Source organism: Excalfactoria chinensis, chromosome 5 (genome assembly GCF_039878825.1).
Source record: "Excalfactoria chinensis isolate bCotChi1 chromosome 5, bCotChi1.hap2, whole genome shotgun sequence".
In the NCBI taxonomy this organism is placed as follows: domain Eukaryota; kingdom Metazoa; phylum Chordata; class Aves; order Galliformes; family Phasianidae; genus Excalfactoria; species Excalfactoria chinensis.
In genome coordinates this window covers 33,643,290-33,649,289 of record NC_092829.1, presented here as the reverse complement: position 1 = coordinate 33,649,289, position 6,000 = coordinate 33,643,290, and positions in this window count along the sequence as shown.

Sequence of the window (6,000 nt, the reverse complement as noted above, 5' to 3'; positions counted from 1 at the left end):
CCAATGGATTTCTCCCGCTTTTAGGATTCCTTTGTGCTCTTTACTGCCAGTGCTCAGGAATCTGATGCAACCTATGCTATGTATCTCACCAATACTACAGCATGCCATAGTGACCCTTCTGCCCAGAGACTGACTCCTCTCGCCTCACCATGCATTGTAGCATGAGCAATATGCAAAACATGTTAGCTGTTACACACCCATACGATGACACCTTTCTTCCATTACCACCAGCACAGCACCTTGTAATTCCTTTTAAATTACTCTCAATCATCCTGTGCCACATATATGTCTAAAGAGCAGCCAAAAATAGCTCAAGGAAAACAGGCAAAATCTGCTGCAGGAAAGCAGAGGAAGATTGATAAAGGAGTTATTTCTCATCCAGAAGTTCTGCTGGAGTTCTGGCTTTGACTCTTTCTGGGGCAGAACCCATCACTGCATGAGAAAAACCTCACACCTGCTGATGCTGGAAAGAAGAGGCATGGCAGAATTAGCTGAATGTTCAGCACACAACAAGTCACCCCAACTCTGTTGTACTGTGACTTGACAGGAGGAAGGAAAGAGAGACAGTTCTTGGCTTAGATTTTCTTGCTTTTATTTATATTGCTTGACTGCAAGAAATGCAACTCCTAGGCCTTGCATTAGAAGACTAGACCCCTCTGCAGCTGCTATTTCAGGACACTTTATCACCATGCAGCAAAATCTCAGTGCCTGCACTTAGCCTGCCTACACAGGTATCCACCCACAATTTACTCACCCATGGCCAAGCCCTTCACACACACGCAAAAAAGAGCTGTATGCTCACCCATAGAAACCCAAGGGCTAAGAAATCCATAGGCTCTGCTGTACTGCTTTGCATGATATGGCACTGCAAACTTGGAAAGCCATTTTAAAGAGATAGCTCAAGGAAAATAAGAATGCTTGGAGGTGGATGTGCCCTCTGAACTGCCATGCCATCAATTGTTAGCTCAATCTGTTGCATAGCATTTTGCTTGCCCTGATCATTTAAGCTAAAAATGGATACACAGGCCAGCAATTGAGTCTGGAGGGACAGTTAGAAAAAGAAGACTGAGAGTTAAGCTTTCCACATGGAGTTTGAAGAGAACAGCTGTCCACAGCCTCACTAGTAGGTGATCCCGTGTTATAGGCTCAATAGGAGGTAATAAAATCAGGGACAGGACAGGAGTAGGTGGCCAACAATTCAATGAGAGATGAGTTATTAAGCAGTTCCTGAAAAGCAGTCTGATCACCTCAGCCAGCTCCAGGAGTAAGGAAAAGAGGCACTGGCAGGTTCAAAAGGATCCTTCATACCTCTGACTCCAAAGGCATCTGTTACGCACAGACTCAAATTAAAGAAGTCACTAACTGCTTAATCTTAAGCACATGATCAAGTTCAGCATCAAGGAATTTAAACGCATCCTAAATAACAGTAATTGAGTCCTGCTTTGGTAAGATCCTTATTTTCTTGTGTTAAACATCAGAGGGTCCGATCATAGGATTGTACATGGAGATGGTCAGTTCCAGCTGGGCAGCACCATGACTGATCATTCTTATTTGAAGCAGCAGAATTTAGCATAAAGATAATGGTGTTAGCCTCCATGGTCTGACTTCAGGAAAAGGCCTCTACCAGCCAGTGCCCTGCAGAGCAACACACAGCTGGCTTCTTGCTATTCACCTCTGCTTTAAGCCCCTCTCCCTCAGACAGTGCAAGATTGTTGCTACCAGCAATAGGACTGTAGCTTGTGAGATTAGAGGGAGAAAATGATTATCCTAGAGAGTCATTAGCCTTTTAAATGGTGGTAGAGCAGCAGCCTTCCAGTCTCAACCCACATAGAACTCCTGAAATGGGAGTTCTACAAGAGGCAAGACTAAAATGTAAGGAAAAGCCCCCAGTGTAGTGCAGCAGGATGCATGTATACCCCACAAAAGTAAGAATGGGCTGTGCAACTCTTTGTGCAGAGAGCGGACCCATATTCATTAGAAGCCAGAACTCAGCAACTGTGCAGCAGCTTCGTTACAGTGGTCTGGGGAATCTGGGGGGGGTAAGAGATTGTTTATTTACAGGTGGGAAGGAGTCAAGGGACTGGTTTCTATCCAACACATACACATAACAGAACAAACAGTCTTTCCTCAGCAGCACAAACGTTCGCACATCGTTCAAAAAGCCAACTTTGTCAGCTGTTGTCCTGGCACCAGTGCAGCATTCCTGCCTCACAAAAATCTGGCTGGGCCTTATGTAACCTCGGGCTATGGGTAGTAGCAGCATTAGTAAACAGCTGGTGATGATGCCTCTGCTTGTGTACAGCATTCCAGTTTAATCATTACATCACGTACCAGTCACTTGGGTTATGACTTTGATATTCCACTGACACAGCAGTCAGCCTCCAGCACTGTGTGACCAGAGTACCCACAGCTCTAGGATAAGATTCCCCAGTGTCCGTACAGCACAGCTCACTGCTGGATCTCACACTAGCAATTAGCAAGCCAAGTACCCTGGTAAAATTCAGATCCAGATTGCTCCACATCGGGTAACCCGTGACACACACCACACATTGCCCTGTGCTGCTGCAACCAGCTGGGTGTCTCTGGCGAATGAGCGCTGCAGGTGAGCTACTGCGATACACACTGGATGATTGTAAGCTGATTATTTGTAAAAAGTAAGCAAGCCACAACAACCTCAATTCTTCCTCTTTTCCACTTTCCCAAAGAAGTCTCATTTCTTTTCAAGCTGAGGCATTCATATGACTGTAGACTTGCACTATCTTTACTCCAGCCAAAGCGTCTGCACTTCCATTCTGATCTGGTGGGTTTTTCACTGTCAGTATGGAACCATAAATAACTAGACATGGTATTTGGCACTGGGAAAAGATAACAGCACCTCAAGTCTTCAAAGAGCTGCTGAGAGCTGACAGTGGTGAGCAGAGGTGGGGGAAGTCACAAGGCAAAATTGGTATAAATAGGTGAAGCTGTTGAATTCAGTGTAGCCATGTTTAGCTTGTACTCAGGTCAGCTCCAAAAAGCATAGCATGTAGCAGGCTCTGGGATCCAACAAAGACAGAAATTCAAGACAGGAGTCCACAATGGAATTATGTCATGGCAGAGCTGGGAAAGGTTGGAGCCAGGAGTCAGAATCAGTGGCAGAACTGGAACAGACAGAGCAGTCTTGTAGGGAATACAGACAGGCCAGAGTCAGCCAAGAGACATGCAACATCAGGACGTGGTCAGTGAGAGCAGGAAAATGTTCAGGAGTCACTGCAGCTACATGTGCAGAGAGGTTACCCAAGGAGACATGAGAACATGACAAAAGTAAACATCTTGTTCTGTCAATACTGCGTGCTGGCTTTGGCCACAGAAACTAAACCACAAGCAAAGCATGACACACACCTCGATGGAGCAGAGCTTTATTTCCTGGTGCCCACAGGTTAGTAGAGGCTGAGGAACTCCTATGTGGAGATCATCCACCTTCACAAGTGATCTTAACCAGCCAAGAGCTGGTGCTGCCAGCCTGCATTACTTCTCAGCCAGTCTCACTGCTAGCCTGTGGCTCTGCACCTGTCCCTTGAGTTACCATGTCCCCTTCACAGAAGGGCTCACAGTGCCATGAGAGTCACTTTCCTGTGGCCTCCCAGTTAGCATCTAGGAGCACAGAAATGCACAGTCAACACTTCCCACACATGGCAAGAAAGCCTACCTGGAACATCTCTGCACCTCACGAAAGCTGGGGAGCTGATACTCCTTATTGGGCATTTGACCTGCAGGCTGACAGCATCCTTCTTACACCACATTCATGCTTGAAGCAGAGAAGATGTGAGTGATGAATTGACTGGTTCTACTTTGCCACAAGACCCCTGTTTGTTTAGACATTCAACCACAGCACAGCAGCTCTGGCAAAACATCATCCAAATATACCTGAGTGTTATTACACCCAGGGAGTGGATGCAAAGGACACAGCCTCTGGGCAGTCACTTATTGCTTCTGGCTGGGGAAAAGAGGAGGAGTTGCTGCCTCCAGATGCGGTGCTGGTTACAGAGCTGGAGCAGAAGCTGAGAATTGGAGTAAGCCCAGCTGCTTCATCTCTGCAGTCCCAGGCAGCCCTCCCATGGATGGTGGCATGAGTCAGGAGCAGCAAGATGCAGCAGCCCAGGGCTCCCAGCTGCAGTATGTGCCTGCAATCACGTTCCCCAAATCATCCCCTTGCATACAGCAGCCACAAGGAATTCAACCCACTTTATACTCTTGCTCTGACTCACCCTGATGATCATCATAGCCAGCACAGCCTTTGCCAGGCAGGTAGTTCCCAAGGCCCAGCCACTGTCATTCTTCCTACTTGCCTCCTGTTACCACCAGAGTCACGAACATGATACTACATGCCCTACCTGCTCTATTTCACTACTGCTGCATTTTCTCACCCCTCACTTCAGAGGGTTTGGAAGCTTTCTATCTCCTACATCAAACAGAAAGAGACTTAATTTTGAAATTATTTATCCTCATCACCTTTAAGGGTTGCTAAGTATTTGAGAGTCATGATATTCCCCATAATGGATGCATCATCACCAAGGTTTGAAATACTGCTAAACCAAAACTTAAGGTTACAAAGCATAGAACACCAGGACCACCCTGGGTGAGCTCAGAGACAACACACAGCAGCCCTGTCCAGGCAGATGCTTTTCCCATTTTGTTCCTAAGCATGATCAAGAGTAGGATGGCACCTATTACTGGAACTGCAAAAAGTCATAAAATCATTAGAAACAACCTCTAACTGCTCACCTTTCACCAAGATTGCCCTCTAGACCGTATCCCTAAGCACCACATCTACATGTTTCTTGAACATCTCCAAGGACAGTGACTCTACCACCTCTCTGGTAAGCCTTCTCCAGCCACTTGCCCACAACTCAGACATGATGGGCTGGGCAGACTGCTGGGTAACACATGCTACTTGTGTTCTTGTACTCCAGGCTGAATAAGAATGTCTCTGTGGAGTCTGAGAGCACGCATGCAAGTCCTCCCCTCTGTCCCTGCTCTCCTGGCGTGCAGCTTTGTCTTTGGGGGCCTGACACAAAGCCTGCCGCACAGTTGCTGTCACTGAATTAAGGATCTGGCAGAACTTTCTTACAGAATTTGCCAGTGCACCACAAGGAAAATGGGCATCACTCAGCAGGTTTGCAAGTCATCTGTTGGTTTAATAAGTGGTTTGGTTTTTTTTTTCCATGCTATTTTGTTCTAAATAAATATCATTGTGCTTTAAGCAAGGTGGGGTTCATTGGCCTGTTCTGCTCTTCCTCTTTGGAAAGAGAACCTGTAATTAGTAAAGACAGATATTTGGGTCTGCTGGGGTAATGATGGCAAGGTTTATCAAGGGAAGTGGCAGACCTACATGATCAGACCAAATGGAGAAGAAAACTCCATTTTATTCTGGCACAGATGAGCCAAAGTGGATGCAGTGCAAAAAACAATGAAACAAAAAGAGTTATTATTAAGCCAAAACATCTCCAATAAATACCAGGAAGACAAATGCATCATCTCACAGACAACAAATCTACAGTTATTTTTCCAGCACCAAAGCAGCACTTGATAAGATACTGGAGGTACAACAACCTAGAGACAAAGATTTTCAACTGCTTCCTAAAAGATTTCTCTCTAGGAATGCAAGACAGAGACATGGTCTTAATGAACACCAAATATCTTCCAGCATGACCACATATGGAGCAAAATCTGTCAGTATTTGTGACTACAAAAGCCTGTTTGTTATGATCTGCAACATCGGGACCTGTTAGGATAATCACTTTGAAGACAGCAACCAGACTTTTCAGTAACTTCAAGAAAATGCAACTCATGTTTGCTTATATTACAAAAAGATTCTGTTTTCCTTTGCATTCAGCATTGTGCCTGTTAGCTCCCTTGCTCACAGCAAGGCTCAAGCATTCAAGCTGTGAAATGCAACATGATACACATACACACACCACAAAAAACAGCAAAGAAGAAAGAGTGTGATGAGTGAGCAGC